Source organism: Apodemus sylvaticus, chromosome 20 (genome assembly GCF_947179515.1).
Source record: "Apodemus sylvaticus chromosome 20, mApoSyl1.1, whole genome shotgun sequence".
Lineage (NCBI taxonomy): Eukaryota > Metazoa > Chordata > Mammalia > Rodentia > Muridae > Apodemus > Apodemus sylvaticus.
Genome location: NC_067491.1, coordinates 7674370 through 7690961, shown reverse-complemented (window position 1 = coordinate 7690961; position 16592 = coordinate 7674370). Strand labels below are relative to the sequence as shown.

At 44.0% G+C, this 16592-nt stretch overlaps 1 protein-coding gene across 1 annotated transcript in view; it reads right to left on the bottom strand.

Annotated features, from left to right (window-relative positions):
* Positions 1-15050, bottom strand: part of Slc16a7 (solute carrier family 16 member 7) — a 161205-nt gene extending 146155 nt beyond the window's left edge. Inside the window, exon 1 of the mRNA XM_052165800.1 lies at positions 14867-15050. The gene's annotated coding sequence lies outside the window, so the exon portion shown is untranslated. The remainder of the gene's footprint in view (positions 1-14866) is intronic.
* Between the last annotated feature and the right edge of the window lie 1542 nt (positions 15051-16592).

The following is a 16592-nucleotide window of genomic DNA, read 5'->3' as shown; positions in this document are numbered from 1 at the left end:
CTGTTTAACTCCCAGAGCCCAGAAGGCCAAGAAAAATTGTCTGGCAGATTCAGAGTCCAGACAGAGGCTGCATGTCTCCCTCCAGAACAGCGCCTCGCTTGTACCCTCCAGGGAAGGCGAGCACTGGCACTGTGTTCCCACTTGGCAGAAGCCAGAATGCGAGTGGCCCAAATGCTTCATGAAGCCTCGATCCCACGGCTGTGCACTGGTGATCCCACCTCCCGATGAAGGCCCCAGTGCGCCGCTGCCTTGTTGGCTACTATGTCCCCTCGTATGGACAAAAGCACAGCAGACAAAATGGCACACAATGCCGTTGAACGGAGGAAGGTTTGGTTCTATGATGACGTTACCGCATGGCACTTGGGTCATCTCATGATTTGCCAGTCCCTTTTAATAACGTGAAAGGCACTTACTAATCATTGCTTTTTCAGACATTGGGGATTTTCTTACAAAGATAGTTTTGCCCTGGAGCCTGAACTGTCTATTTACAACAATTTTCCATTGTGAGATACAGTCTGGAGCCACCTTTGGCTACCCTTGGCTCCAGTGAGCCTACTATTTACATGTCTATCTTATTTAGCAACATAACAGATTGAGAATACTGGTCATCATCCTACATTGAACAGAGCTGTTGAGGATGCCAGGGGGCCAGCAGAGTTATGTGAGGTTACAGATAAGAGCCCCGTTTCCCAAACGCTGGCTTACACACAGCCTCAAATTTGTTAAGCAGCTTCTCCTTCTCACATTCTGACTCCAAAAATCTAAGGGCGGAGGCTTCTGAAGACTTTTCAGACACCAAGAGAGTACTGAAAGTTGACCACCTGTGATTCGGGAGCACCTCGGGCCTCAGTGCTGCCTGGGGGAGAGGGTGAGAATCACTGAGGCTTTCGGACAGTCTGTGTGGCTCCACCATGGCCCTGGGCATCCCTCGTCTCGGTGGAACAAGACAGAGAAAGCTAAAATAGGACAAGTGACATCATCCTCTGGCCTCTACACCTGTAGCCCTATATGTGCACACTCCATACATACATACACTCACACACTTACATACAAAAATCATTAACTGTTGCAGACTATAGCTCACTATTTTCTGAGTATATATCACAGAGGCTATTACGTAGAGACAAGACCTAAAAGAAAAGGGGATTAGTAAAATGAGAAACAAAGTAAAATAGTTTGAAACTAAAAAAATGATGAACAGAACATTCACTCCAAAAAAAAAAAAATACAAAAACAAAAAAACTTAATTTGCGAGGACATATATCAAATGTCATCATAAATATTGGTATATCTGAGCAAACAGTTATGATTATATTTCTAAACAGATTAAATATTTTTAGAAGCATGCCTTCCCCTTGTGGGGAACCCTAGCAGACAAAAACAAACAACAGATCCAGGTTCTTACAAGGATGGGCTAATAAATCTATGTTATTAACCAATATGCAATAAAAACAGTCAGTACACATACATTTCCTCAATGGATTAATTTTCTCATGTTAGTGTTGAAAACTGATGATGTAGGAAGTAATCAGGATAGAAACCTCGGATCTGATACCTGCATGTCCTCCCGTGGCAGGTCATTACTGTGTGTAATTAATGTTCTCCCCACAGCACAGTGACCAGACTACTCTCCACAGAGATTCTAATGTGTCCCACAGGGGACAACACATTCATGTTTTCTTAGGCTCCTTGCCTCTTCCTCCATATTCATTCTGTCTCTATCTCCATATTATTGTGTCATATCTAATAGAGAGATGCTAACGGTTTTACGATATCTGCCTCTTTAAGTTCGGGGAGAAAGGGGGATCTGTTACAGTAGACTTTCACCCAGTTTTACATTTCAAAGTTTCAGTTTCGATTGAGCAACAACAACCCAAAAGCCACAAAGGCAAAATTCCAGAAAAATAAGCAGTTCTGGTGCTTGAAATTGGATAGTGTTCCAAGTAGCGTGACACAGATGGCCCGGGACACAAAGTATCTCTGTCCAGAGCAACCATGCAGGTATCTGCTACTTGTTGCTATTAGAGTATGTTCAACTGTAGCAGGAATGTTAGCAGGAATGTGGTGGAGGGGCCACTTCTATGTAAATGCTGGGAGCCAGGAAGCCACAAAAAAAAAAAATCTCCTGCAAATTGAAGACTGTCTGAGAGACCAAGGATTGCTGGTGCAGACAATGCCAGCCAATCGGAAACTGCTGTTTAGAAGAGATGCCTTCTCGGGACCAATGGGGCTCTCGCAGGTGGAGGGCATTAAAGGAGCTCACAGCAGTGCTCAGATGAGCTTACTGCAGCCTTTCTCACCTGCTCCTGGAGTCTGTAGTGTAGACTCTGAGCCACCTCACCTCCAACCCCCAAGGGCAGTCCAGGGCACAGGCAGCATTCAGCTAACATCAACGGTGCTTAACAATACTCAGGCATGCAAGAGAAGTGGCGCTGCTGGTTTAAAACACACCTAAGAGGAGCCACAAAGAGCTTGTTAGAGGTGACAAGGCGAAAAATTATATGAGAAATGTAGGTAGAGGAAATGCTGATCAATACTACTGTTGGTTTAAAGCATCTACTGGGGGCTGGAAATGCGTCCCCCGTGGCTATGCAGGGAACACTGGCAGCAAGTCTATCGATTCTTTCGTTTTCCTCTGAAAGCAGCTCTGGCTTTAGGAAAATCTGTCAGGCACTTTAGTGACACACAATAGTTAAGTGGGACCTCCGTGACTCTTAGGAAGGGATACTACACCACACAGAAGAAGAAGAAATTACAAATACTCAAATCTCAGCTGACAAAGTCCTGGGATAGGGAGCTGTACAGAATAACTGAGGCAGAAAAACAAAACAAACCAACAACAACAACAAAATAAAAATGAAAAACAGAGAGCATGGAAGACTTCATTCCTTAAAAGCCAGTATTTTCAATAAAAGTTTGCAGAAGCATCAGAATTAAAAAGCTAGGTGTTAAGTACATAACTGGATACCAGCCATGCCTCAAAAGCTTCCCATATCTTATTTCATTAAAACATACCATAGCTCAGTGAGGTGGAAGTCCTTGTTACGATTTTATAGAACAAAGCACTGTGCGACCAATGGAAAGTATTGGCACAGATCTACAGTCTAGTAGGGAGGTCTTCTTATTCAACATGGCCAGGAAATAGATGAGTGTGTTTTGTGGTGATGATACAGTTTGGAACACTCGTTCAGAAAAAAAATTTTTAAGAAGTGAATATTCTAATTATAGTAACAAGGACCTCCACGTCACTGAGCTATGGTACATTTTACTGAAATAAGATATGGGAAGTTCTTGAGGCATGGCCGGTATCCAGTTATGCACTTAACACCTGGCATTAATCTTAGATGTTAATAAGACAACTAAGAGCGTTGCGCCCATCAATCATCCTATAGTTAGTGGAGAGAGAGCGAACACCAGCGTCCTGGTCATCCACAGGAAACAATCAACTTATCACGTGAATGAATTCATTAGGGAAATGATAGTCCAGAAGACTACATTTTGGCATCATGGACTATTGAATAAAATAAAGCATTTACTTTATATACTTTACCAATTAGATCAAATATTTCACATGCTGAGTTTAAGGGGCAGTGTCCTAGAAGAACATTTAAAAGCACAGACAGTGGTGACAACAGATGCAGTAACGCAGTCCTTGTGTTTAGCAGACTTCTGTACCTGTCCACCTGTTTCCAACGGCACGTGAAGGGTCTGCCTCCTCTCTGCACTTAACCAAGGACAGTCTGTTTCTTAGTTTCTCTACCACCTGAGGCCTGTATGCCTAGACAGAGAGACAGACATATATATGAATGTTCTAAAGTTCTAGGACAAAGACCCTTTTTCTAAGATTTTAGAAGTTGATTTACAGGTATGCAAGTGTTCCCCGGTTGATGAAGCAGTCTAGAACGCATGAAAACACACTGATGTAGCTGCCTTAAAGACAACAGACCACACACCGCATGCATCCCCAGAGGATGAATAATTTGTCATCCACTGTTCAGGACAGAAGTCTTCTCTGAAGGTCATTTTAACACCTAATCCTAATTTAGGTTTTATTCATAGTTTGTGAACATAATGTTTCTGAAATTATAGTATCATGGAAGAGATGGAACTAGAAAGGGGCTCATTTCCCCCAGGCATCTCAGCAGATTACTTCACTTAGAACCCTTGATTATTTACTGGTCTGCACTGGTTTCAGATGTGTGAGGAGGGCCAGAGTGCCATCAGCATCTTCCCTGCCCTGGAACATCTGCTGAGGTAGTGACTCTCGGGCACTCTGATGGGTATCTTGTCTTGCTGAGTATTTATTCCCCCTGCCTGTATATACATGTGTACCTGTGTATAATCTGCCTTACATGGTAATGGGGATGAGAAGGCAGCAGACACATTGGAGGCACCTATCTGACATTGATGATCCTGTTGTTATATATTTTACACTCTGCCGTGAACAGCTATAAGTCATGGGAATACAATCATCTTCCTCTTTGTGGTAGCTTCTAAATCTGCTTCTCTGCATAATGACATCTATCTGGAGAAAAAGGAATTCCCCTCTAATTGTCCCTTGAGATATCCAAATGTGACCACTAACTCTGAAGCCAAATGAAAACTTCACTCTGATTTTTTTCAGCACTGATATTAGTAGTTGAGTATCCTCTTGTATGTTCATCAAACCAGAAATTTTTACATGTCAAAAAGATGCATATTATTGGGAATTCAGTATGTTGTTTCTATCATGAACTTTTTCTTTGGCTTAGGCTATGAACTGTTGTGTTAAAACTCATAAATGGTTACGTAAAGAATAGAATGCTTCATGATTAAGAAAGTTCTTCCTGAAGACACACCCTCAAAAATAATAAAATTGAGATTAAATGATCGAATCTATCATTTATTGGTTAAAGATATTATTCACTCTCACCCAGCAAACTGAGAAATGGGCTTCCCTAACTTCTGAAAAGGAGCTGGCTGGGCTCTGAGAGTTGATAGAGTTCAGTCAAACAGCTTAGTCATTGCTAAGTCAAAAATCCAGTGGAGATCTGTGTGTTCACCTCCAGTCTCCAATCAAAGAGTCATATTAACAGACATAGAGTAAATGGTGTAACCATGAAAGAGTACATCACAGAACATGACAGACCACAGAGAGTCAAGTTCTAGATTTACCAACGGCTTGCCTGACAGACCAGAGAGCTGAGTTCTAGATTTACCAGCAGGTTGCCTCAGAGACATAATTGTTTCTCTTTTGGGTATTTTAACTCATATGAGAATGTACTAAGAAAGTATTACCTATTTTATTGACAGTCATTACTGAAAAGCTAAAATAATATTCAGAAGAATGTAGTATGAGGGGAAAACTCACATCCTCTGGCTTTAAATGTGTCAAAAACTTTCTCACAGTCTCTCTACTTCAGACATCCTCTGTTACCCACCTCAAAAGGGTCTAGGGCCTTCCTGGCTCCTGCTGTCCCTTATGAGGGAAGTGAGATTTTGGTTTTACTATCAGGCCATAATGGTCCTTGAATGGCTTGCTTTAGTAAACTCTAGTATGTTAGGACATCTGTAAATTTCCTACCTTTCCTTCAAATGCTCCCTTTATTTTTTTTAGATAATTATTCATTTCAATTTATGTGTATGTGGGTATGTGTCTGAGTGCATGTACATGTGTGCAGTGCCTACAGAGGTCAGAAGAGCACGTCAGAGCCTTGGAATCTGGAGTTACAGACAATTGTGAGATGCTAAGGGGTGCCCGGAAGTCAACCCAGGTCCTCTGAAAAAGCAGTAAGCACTCTTAAGCCCTGACCACCTCTCCGGATCAAGATATTTCCTCCAAATGACAAGGGAAACTTACCGTCCTTGAAAACCATCCGACAGAGGCCAGCTTGGTAGACATCTTTTGCTAGGCTCTTCTTTTACACAGTTCTTAAGGGCTATTTGCTTCAAAAGCATCTTTAAAACCATTGAAGCACTGAATATGTGTAGATACCAATAGACATGTTTTGAGACTAACAGTCAAAATCTAGAGAGCTCCTCCAAGAAGATGTGTAACCTCGGCAAAACATTTCACCCCAAGCATGGCTTACCTCTTGGATAACACAAGGGTAAAAATGGTGCTTCTAAAGGTTTAGCAATCATGAATAAAGCACAATAATCCATCTGACATACAGAAGGGTTAAAAAAAAAAACCTATCTTTATTCAAAAGTTATCTATCACATTTTCCCTAACAACTCTATTGGTCTCATATTTCTAAGCCCAGTTATTACACACATGCATGAACACACACACGCACACACACACACACACACACATTTATATCCCCAATCTCATTAATACACAAAAGACAACATTTGTACTGGTTACTGTCTTAGTTAGAGTTTCTATTGCTAAAACCAAACACCATGACCCATAGGCGAAGTTGGGAAGGAAAGGGCTTATTTGACTTACATGGGTGTTTCTGACTGAAGGAATCCAGGACAGGAACTCTAACAGTGTAGGACCCAAGAGGCAGGAGCTGAGGCAGAGGCCATGAAGGGTGCTGCTTACTGACTTGCTTCCCCTGACTTGCTCAGCCTGCTTTCTTATAGAACCTAGAAACACCAGCCCCAGCCTGGCACCACCCACGATGGGCTGGGCCTCCCCCCAAAATCACTAATTTCGAAAATGCCCTATAGCTGCATTTCATGGAGGCATTTCCTGAACTGAGGCTCCTTCCCCTCTGATCACTCCATCTTGTGTCAAGCTGACACAAAGCCAGCTAGAACAGTTACTCAGCTTCAGACTGAAATCACAATTTAAAGTAAATTTTCCTTCATCCCTCCCAGTGGATTCTTTACCTGTCCATGCATTCCCCTGAGGCCACAGACAAGAAAACGCTCAGTTCTGTGATCGTAACGCAGAGCTTTCCGAAGAAGACCCTAAGTATACTTTGATTTTTCTGCTTCATGGCCTTCCTAATTCACCTCACTAGATTATTCTGATGGCCAAATATGTCATGAAGCGCAGTTCAAATTGTTCAAATAAGTACCATGATCACCGAAGTCATCTGTGTGTTTCTGGACCTTCTTAAACTTCCGTGCCTCAAGAATGCAGTGCTTATGAAACGGCGCCCAGCCAACTCACAGGAGAAGCAGACAGGAAAACTGAGAATGTTAGCTAGACAGAGGAAGCACAAGGCTTGTAAACTGTCACCATAGATACATAGTTGCTCGCTCAACCAAGAAAGAGATTTGTTTATTGGTCCCCGGGAAAACTGAGTAAACACCTCAGAACAACAGAGGGGATTTAGTCATAATTGGAACCACCCTTAAAATAATAGGCTCCCTTTGTAAGTATCCTTGAAACAAATGAGTGTGGTTCACTGAAGATGCTGAAGCAGGCCACGCAGGTGACAGGAAACACTAGAGTGCTCTCTGGATTTCCTGAGATCCCACAATCCCCCAAACGGCCACCGAAGACTTAAACATACACATCATTATCCCTGACATCAGAAATCCACAGTGTGCCGAGAAACAAAGGTCTTGTACAAAGGCTACTGTCACTGCGGACTTAAAGCAAATAAGAGACATTAGAAAAGCAGTGTCACTAAGAATTAGAAAGCTCTGACCTATCCTGAGTTAGAGAAAATTTGAATGTAGACTCTGAGCTCATCTCTGGGGGTAAAATTAATATTAGGGATGGAAATGCTAGACCACAATGGCATTTCAGGACCAAAGGACGGCACGACCCAAGACGTGACGCAGGGGACAGAACAAGTCCAAGGAAGGCACAGAAACATTTCAGTTCAGGGTGTGTTTGATGACCGTGAGATCTGAGCCACGAACGCTGCTTGAAATTATATCCTTTGGGGAGGTAGGTAGTGGGAATTACCAATATTGTTATTACTTATTTGCAGCGAGGCGGTCTGCTGCAGGAAGTTATCTAACAGTGTGTGTGTTTTAGATGTGCGTCACTGGAAAACTTAAAAAAAGAAAAAGGACAGTGAGAACAATGACAGACAAGGAAGTCTTTCAAAAAGTCTTGATTAAGGTGGAAGCAGTGAATGCATTGTGGAAACAGGAAGAGAGGAAGGAAGGAGGAAAGGAAGGGAGGAAGGAAGGAGGAAGGAAGAAAGGAAGGAAGAAAGGGAAGAAGGGAGGGAAGGAGGAAGGGGAGGGAGATAGAGAAAGAGAAGAGAGGAAGGAAGAAGGAAAGGAAGGAAGAAAGGAAGGAAGGAAGGAAGGAAGGAGGAAGGAAGAAAGGAAGTGAGAAAGAAGAAAGAAAGGAAGGAAGGAAGAAAGGGAAGGAGGGAAGGAGGAAGGAAGGAAGGGAGGGAGGAATGGAGGAAGGGGAGAGAGATAGAGAAAGAGAGAGAGAAGAGAAGAGAGGAAGGAAGGAGGAAGGAGAAGAAAAGAAGAAAGGAAGGAAGGAAGAAAGGAAGGAAGGAGGATGGAAGTGAGAAAGGAAGGAAGGAAGAAGGAAAAGAAAGGAAGAAGGAAGGAAGGAAGGAAACAAAGAGGGGAATCAGCGAAGAAGAGACTAAAGTTTTGTGGGTGGGTTGGTATACCTGTGACTGCACCAGGATTCCTGCCTGGCCACGGAAGCAGCCTCCTTGGAGAGGAGACTATCCCCAAAGCTGTTGCCTCGCTGTGGGAAATGTTTCTCTAGTGGGGCTGACTTGCCTGGCCTCAGTGAGAGAGGCAGTGCCTACCTAGCCTTGCAAAGAATTGAAAAGCTAGGGTGGGGGAATACTTAAGGGGGATCCCCACCTTATCAGAGAAGGGGAGTGGGGCTGGGTAAGTTTTGGGGGGGGTTGACCTGGAAGGGGCAGTGAACAGGATGTAAAGTAAATAAGTTAAAAAAACAAACAAACAAACAAACCAGAGGTTACAAAATATTGGATGTGTCCTTATGACAGCTTAGGGAGCTGTCCAGCACAAGTGTGGTCCCTTCTGCTAAGCCCAGGGGCTTGTACCCACTACTAGACAAGCAAGCACTCTATCAAGAAGCTACAACCCTAGCCCAGCCCAATTGCTTGGAGCTGTAAGATAAGGCCGTGTCCTTACATTATTGAGGATGGCAGCAAACTATTTCAGAATCCCAATCCCCCTCTGGGATGAGACCCGCTTGTCTTTCGACATTCCCACCATAATGTGCCACTCTATCGACAACCTCACCAAATAGAAACAAACCCCTACCATCCTACTGATACATGATCCTTCAGGACGGGGAGTTAAAGTAACATTTTATTTCTACATTACCAGCCTCAGAGAGTTCAATGCAGTGGTATAAGGCCAACCAATATACCATGGCGCCAGGAAAGCTGCTTTAAACATAATCTAATGAGGCGTTGGTAGTTCTGCAGTTAATAACACTGAGAAAATAAGTATTTAAAACATTTTCTTTAGAATGCCATTGTTTCATATCAATCGTTATCTAAACAAACATTCCACTTGTATCTGCTTAAATAACATACAAAAGCTGTTATAACGTATTGCCAAATATTAGGAACTGATTTCTGCCATTAAAACTACATGAACATTGTCATGGACATACCCCATAAATACCTTTAGCAGAAAAGAAAACTGAAGGAAAAAAAATCTTTCCCTTAGCACAGTGTATCTGTCACTCAAAAGCTTTGTGGGGCTTCCAGAAACTCCTTAGGGATTTCGATGAATATTAATGAAAGTGCTTCCAAGAGTTTTGTTATTAGGTCAGGAAAATTATTTACAAAATATGCGCATCATTTATCAACATATATTTAGGAATATATTGGGGGATGTCTCTGGTGAACCCAAGTGTAAATTAGTCCAGCCCTACCTGGACTGGGTTTATTGTTGTTAAGCTCAGTGTTTAATATGTAATTAACTATTTCTATTTTTTTATATAATGCTAGGGGTGGAACCCTGGGCTGTTTCCATTCTAAAACACTTTCCTCAGCTCGTTTTCCAATATTTTTCCAATTATACATATATATATATATATATATATATGTGTGTGTGTGTGTGTGTATGTATAATTGAAATATATATTGGGTATATATATACACATATACACATATATACATATATGTATGTATATGTATATATATATATATATATATATATATGCACATATATTCACAGGGCAGTCCCCAGTATTTGAGGGATTCCAGTGTGGGTGGGGCTATTACTATTTATCTTCTACAAATGGTCCGTAATGGGCTACTTCCTTACATTCTGAGTGTAAAGCAATGGATCTCCCAAACAATAGCCTAGCCTTCAGAGTCCAACCTTTAAGTGACAAAGTGTCAAAGTACAGCCTTCTCTGAAATACTTTTAAATGTTCTGTTGCTCACTAAATATCACTATATAACTATATAGTCCTTTCCTGATGCCTTTCCTGACACATTGATCCAACTGGTATTTTTTTTCCCTCTCTTTGATTGTTTAGTTAGTTGGTTAGTTGGCTGATTTTTGTTTGGGTGGGTGTTTTGATTTTGATTTGTTTTGTTTTCATGATAGAAGTGTTTTATGTAGGCCAGGATGGCCCTCCAAACTGTTACGCGATGGAAACGGGCCCTGCACTCCTGACTGTTTTGATTCTTCCTCCCAAGAAGTACAGTGACAGACCTGAGTACCTGGCTGATCCGAAAAGTTCTGAGAAAGCCTGGCACAAAACGGGGCACCAAATAAATGAGACTATTCAATGTTTAATTATGCACCACAAATATGTCATCTAGCGGGCTTTTCTAATCTGTTAAGATGAATAAGCCAGTGAAGTTGGAAATAACCTTTAAAGCCCTAAGGCCAATATTAATATTGGCTAGCTACAATGCCTTAAATTATTTCTATGCATGTATTAGCTCCAAACACTATAGCACTTAATCTTTTCCAATCTATATGAAATTTGTTCTTCCCTTACTTTTACAAAGAAGGAACCAAGAGTGGAAGAGATTTAACAATGAGTCCAAACTGGCTAAAAGCAGAGCCTAAAACCGGAAGACAGGCGCACCCATCTTCTGAGCACTTGCTTAGATCTCTGCTTGTCCCAGAAGAGTCGGATATTTGGTCTCTATTCCCAAGACCAAGAACACATAGAATGCTTTCTCTAATAAGTATAATTTATGACAAAATGGAATATCTGGCTGAAGAGACGCCCAACTCCTGAGTCAATCTCAAGAAAGTTCTGATGAAGACAAATGTCAAGGCATGGATACCAGGAGGAGCCTTAACCACTGATGTCAGAGGCCAGGGTGGGAAGGGAGGGACGCAGTGAGGATGTTTTCTGTGGATGTTGTATCCATGCTAATTGTCAGGTCTCACTTAAGAGACCTCACATCAGCATTTTCTTCCATGCTCAAAAAATATCATAGAAGTTCAACTCTCACCTGACATGAGACAAATCTAACCTCTCTTAAGAGCAACTTAAATCCAGAGTCCATGAAGGAGTCTGGTGTGCATGTTTTGAGTGGTTTTCCTGCCTGCTCTGGGTGGGTTTCACACTGGTACTTAGGATGTATGTGCCCCATTTGATAATTCACCATCCTAGAGAAAATGCTTTCTAATCCACACAAATACACCTTACAGACTAGATGGCTGGAGGGAGCATGAGGCTAGGAGCCCCTCTAGAGAGTTTTGGCTTTCCTGTCTTAGACAGCAGAGTCCCGTGGTGCTTCCTGCTTCGGTCAGAGCTGGAGACAGGGGAGGGGGGTCAGCATGATGCTCTTTGCAGGTCACTTCCTCCTCGACTCCTGTCATGTCTGCTTCTGCTGCTCTTGACTTCATACTTTCTATAATTTGTCTTTGGGGACTACTGTGTGCCAGGTACTGAATAGCACAACAGAAAGAAGTGCTTGCACTTGGTTAACTCCATGCCAGACAAGAGCTGTATTACACAGAACCTAGGATCAGGCTCTAATTCTTGTAGAGCCCTGAACATCTTACAAAATGGGGTTGTGCTAAGTGCTACAGAGGACTTGAAGGCGGAGTTGGGATTTGGGGAGTACCACTCATATAGGAATAATGCTTCTGATTAGTGAAGTCAGGTAGGGCTGGATTAGTTACTAGGATAGCAGTTTGTTAAAAATTAAGACCACCCCACATGTTTGGCTACTTTTGTATGTATCTGTTTACCCTACTGTGTTCTCATGTGGTCATGTTACCAGGGGACACTAAGAATGTGCCAGTACCATGATGTTTGGTTTTTCCAGCCATCTGTACCACGAGGCAAATCAACCTCTTTTGTTTTCTATGTTATCCAGCATCAGATGTGTTAGAAACAACACCCCCGCTGACTAAAACACTAGCTATGCTGACAGAGTAAGCCCTGAGCCTAAACATGTCTGTAAATATAAGTGTACCCAAGTAATATGTTTGCAGAAAAGAGTCCTAGCACACCTGAAGAAGGTCTGCATTCTAAATACACTAAGGTTACTATACTTTTCAACGTCCATGAATGAGTAAATTACTCTTGTCTAAAAATATAGAAGAAACTGCAACATGATATCTTTTCTCAAGGGGAGGGGTGGAGAGCAGTCCATTCATTGCCAAATACAGTCCCAGGGAGGGACTCCTGAAGGAGGAGTCTTTTCTATTACCGACTGACACAGGATCACTCACAATGAACAAGAGTGCAGAGCCAAGGTCCCTGAGGTATTCTGCTTCCAAAAGGTGCCTTTTGGCAGATCTGACAATTGCTTTTTAGAGCTGCTAAAGTCTGTTTGGATTAACTGGGATACAGATCTCATTCCTAGAGAAAAGGGGAAGTGGTGCTGAGAAGGATTCACTTGAAAAACAAGTGGTGTTGAGAAGGATTCACCAGACAACTAGAATCCCCTGCTTCTCGTGTGTGTGTGTGTGTGTGTGTGTGTGTGTGTGTGTGTATGTGTGTGTGTGTTTCTCCAAATATGAATTTCTTGAGACTACATCATAGCAACCCCAGGAGTGACTGGAATGAAGCCAAGGAGGTGAAATTAGCTAACGGCTATTCTAACGGTTTTCCATAGTTTATTTTCCACAGTAGTAGTTCAGAATGGGTACAACAAATCTTATTTTGTAGATGAGGAAAAAAAATTGAAGACCAAATTACACTGTACCTTACAAAACTACAGAAACCACTGTGGTCTCTGGGTCTCACTGACTCTGTATTTTGCTTCCTTTTGTCCCATGCGCATCTCCAGAGTGTTTGATGAATGAGTATCGAGTCAAAAGAATCATCTAGAGACACCCTGATTTCACCTCAGAAACCCAGAATGTAATTCTGAGTAAGGAACATTTTTTGAGGTGGTTCTGCCGTCTCTGACTGTAGATGGAGGTCCAAAGTGCCTGGCTGGTGTTATAAATGAAAAGGGTGTGTCTAGAGACAAAGTGGGCATTTGCAGCAATGTTCAGTGATCTGTATGTAAGAATCTGTTGGTAACTGGGCAGACTGCTTCAGAAAAGGGTGGCACTTGCCTGTAACCCCTGTTCCCAGGGAGGGGGACCAGTACGGAGTCTCCCTGGTTAATCCTCAGTGGCTCCCCTACAGTTTGCTTCCTGAGTTTCTTTCTTTATGAGTTGTTGCAGGATATGAGCTAGCTGCCCTCTGCCATGCCCCCTCCCCACTTCATTTCTAAAATTATTCAGCTATCTTTCCATGTAGATGGACTTCAAAGCAGAACATCCAGAGTTAGGATTGCCTTACTGTCTTCATGTGGCTTAATCTGTTGAACTCTCACCTGCATGCTGCAGCCCACTCACAATTCTGATTTTCCTCATGCTTTCCCTAAAGGCACACCTTTGTGGTTTGGGACAAGTGAGCCTGGGAAGGCCTTGAAAGTCTTCTTGCCCTAGCTGACTGGGTTGGGCCTTGAATCCTGGAGTGCCCAAAAAAAAGCATTTGTGCCCACGGTTTCCTCTTGCATGGGGCTTTTTAGAGCCCTGCGCATCATTCCTGCTATTTTTATCCCTTCACTGCATCTCCTTTTCGTTTGAGGAGGGAGGAAGACATGGACGATTAGCTTTTGTATCACCACCACACAGTTCAATGTGGCCCTGTCTTAATTCTCCAGGAAAAGGGAGGTAAAGAAACACTTGCAGTGAAATTGGTGTGTGTGTGTGTGTGTTTAATTTCCCCAGAGTAGTCTAACCAGGAAGTGAGAGAGACCTAGAGCGCTAGCTACTGCCCCTCCCAAAGAGATCTGCAGTCCTCTTAGCTAGTGGAGATAGAAAAGGATGCAGAAGCCACCTGGGAAGCAGCATCCTCTGAGGCTCATAGCCACCTGTGTGCTATCTGGCTAAGACTGGTGTCCCCAGCGTGAGGAAGTAGCCCAGGAATCCCAGAGGACCACAGGGTGGCCGCAGGCCTTCTCAGGTCCCTGGAAGACAAGGAAACCTTTAGGGCAGGCCACAAACCTCTCCTGCATCCGTCCAGTGGCCTCCACCCAGGTTTCCTGCCAACCGAAAGGGAACACCTTCCATTCTCCGATCTCTGCAGGTGCGGATCTTCTGCTGAAAGGGCAGCCCTTCCCTCCATGCACTTCCCCACCCATCCACACCCGCTTCAAGGACACCACCCCAGACGCTGTGGGTTTCGGGAGATGCTGGCAAGCAGCGCAGGGGCATTTGCCTGGCAGTGCCCGCCTGATGTTTCGCCGTGCCCAGAGGAGGCGCCACAGCATAGGAGAGCAGCGCCAGCAGCTGGTGGCCTCGACCCTAAGACTTCTGAATCCCCGAACCTCGGGGACCCTGAAGCTCCCGCCGCACCCCGCGCCCGCTCGGCTTCAGGATATTTTTGTCTATATAAGGGCTCGCGGCGCTTGGAGCTCCGGCTGGCACCGGGCTGCCGTTTCTCCGCACCCGCCTGCGGTCCCTGGGTAGCCTCACTCGCCCTCCTCCCGCCTCCCCTTCCTCCTCCCGTCCTCCCTGGGAGCACCGCCTTTACCTGGCTCTGACACCCGGTGCGCACCGCCGCTCTCCGGCTCCCCCCGCCCAGCTGCAGCCGCCTGGCCTCGCTGTCATCCGCTGAATGGATTTATTTATTTATTTATGTCCCCTGACGTGTCCTCGCCTACCCAGGTCCGGGGGAGGGGTGCGGGAGCGGAGGCGGCCTGGGGTGCCCGAGAGCGCGCCTGGGTGCGGTGCAGGGGGTGGACGCGGGTGCGGGGCGTGGGCTGGGGGCTCGGGGAAGGGAGGCGCACTGAGCATGCTCCTGAGGGCGCAGCGGTTGGCGCTGGTGTGCGCGGGTTCTGTGGCTCCCGGCACTCCACTTCGGATTTTAGTTCTGACCCAGAGCGATCAGCTGAGGCTGGGCAGTCTAGACCTGCTCCAGCCTAGCGCTTTGGCGCCCAACCTGAGGAGGCAGGTGTGAGGTGGCCTGAGAAACCTGGGCTGTTATGCAATCTCTAGATAAGGATGCAGAGAAGAGCCTGCAGAATACAGAGAAAAGACGTAGGACTGAAAAGGCTGCGTGACCCATCCATCCATCCAGTTGTTCGTTATTCATTCAGTTAAGGACTTCCGTTAGGAATGAGTGCTGGCTTGATTGAGGATGGAGAAAGGTGTGCGTCAGAGCCAAATCCTTCCAAGGAAAACATAAAACTTACAGGAAAGGAAAGCAGCACAAGACACTGGAAGTGTGGAAGTTACAGGGAGTGGTTGGTTATCGATTGTAAATAATTCTTTTATGTTACTCACATTATTTAAGTTTTCCAGACAGGATTTAGTAATCTGAGCAAGAATAACGCTAGGGACTATGGTAAAGCCCACAGATGTTGGTTTGTTGTTTTTCCCCCCTAACATGCCCTTCTTGGGGAAGTTGAAAAGAGGAAGGAAGGGCTGGAACCGAAGGGTTAGACAACTGGAAGACTGGCCTCTCTACTTAGAGAAAAACCTTGTGGCATTGTAAGTTCTTGAATTTGAGGACTTGGTCACAACTTTCGGCCCATTTAACTGGCCTTTCGTGTCCTGATTTCATAATGTGATACCCTGTTAGACGCAGTCAAGGTTATTCATATTGCACACATAGGAGACAAAGGCAGTAAGGTGAGACTTCCTGGATACACATTCAGGACGTCTTAGTGTGTCTCCGCTAGTCAGTCTGTAGGTGTGGGCAGAATTTTAACTTCTGCAATAGGAACACTGTTTCCATAAGACTTAAGCATGACTTAAGCGTGACTTAGGCATGTGTAGAGATAAGTAGATATTTTGAGAGACTGTTAACTTCAACAAGGACCAGGCAAAAAGTTTAGTAGCTGAACATGCTTGCCACCCAGCCTGGAAACCCGAGTCCAACCCCCAGAATCTACATGGCAGGGAAGACCCATGCTTGTAAGCTGTTCTGAGAATTTTACATACCTGGCAAACAAGACCAGTCGTACACACACACACACACACACACACACGAGGCATGCATGCATGCACACGCACTAATGATAATGAATGTTAAATGTTTTGAAGAAAGTTAATTCCAAAAGTAAAACTTGAGGCAGAACATTCTAGAAAAAAAAAACATTTTTACATGGGGAAGCAAAACAGAATAAATGGATTATTGTGGAAGATAAGAATTGAGTATCTAACAAAGACTATAAACATCTTTATTTTATTGGCAATAAAGAATGATAAATGTCCTGAGACAGCTCTATGCTCCAGATAGTGGATTGCCAGGACAA